Source organism: Cyprinodon variegatus, unplaced genomic scaffold (genome assembly GCF_000732505.1).
Source record: "Cyprinodon variegatus isolate N-32 unplaced genomic scaffold, C_variegatus-1.0 Scaffold216, whole genome shotgun sequence".
Classification (NCBI taxonomy): domain Eukaryota; kingdom Metazoa; phylum Chordata; class Actinopteri; order Cyprinodontiformes; family Cyprinodontidae; genus Cyprinodon; species Cyprinodon variegatus.
Window position 1 is genome coordinate 574,747 of NW_015150669.1, and position 921 is coordinate 575,667.

Here is a 921-nt window from a genome sequence, read left to right on the forward strand (position 1 = left end):
TCCATCCATCCATCCATCCATGTACACCGCTATCTTTTACATTAAAAAGATGTTGATATCAGATTTCCAAGCTTTAATGCGATGATTCCCCAAGAGCCAATACGTCTGAAAACTGATGAAATAATAATAATAATAATAATAATAATATTGAAATGTAAGTATTTTTTTATTTGTGTTTTTACTTGCATAGTCAGAAAAAATAAATGCCAAGACTGTTTACTGGCCTGTTTGACTTTCATCTACATTAGAGCGCTCTAACTGAGCCTGTAAAGAAGGTTAAATGGTCACTTTTATACCATGTGCTCTTTGTGTGCATGTATCAGCTGGACTGATGAAGCCTGTGCTCTGTGTGTTCTCAGACGAGGCCAGGTATGGCAGCTCTGCCTACTGCTTGATTAGGCCATTGTGACAACCCAGCAGCCTGGTAAGGTCAAGCCCTACAGAGTGTCAAAGAGGTGGGATGATGATCTATCTCTCCCATGCCTCCATTTTAACCTGTTGACCTTGTTGTTTTTATCCTTTGTGTCAGCATCAACTTTTCCCATATGCTGGGGACGTCTCTCCCATCAGATAGAATGTCCATACAGTTAATCCTCTGTTTATCTGCTTTGTGTTTGCTGGCAATATTGAGAAACACTTAATGAATAAATGTGTTTATTCTGCAGCTATTAACACTTAATCATACTTTAAAATAACATCCAATCCACCCAACTACCTTTAGAAGTCACCTTATGAGTAAAAAAATATGTTTAATAGTATATTCCAAGTTTAAGATCATCTCTTCCTTCGGAGTTTTGTCCTAGGAACACAGCAGACGAGTCAGGGAGAAAAGTCATGGAGAGGTTTGGAAACAGGGTTAGGTTCTAAAAACCATATAAACTGATGCATCTGGTAAGGACACTTGACAAGAATCAGAGAAAA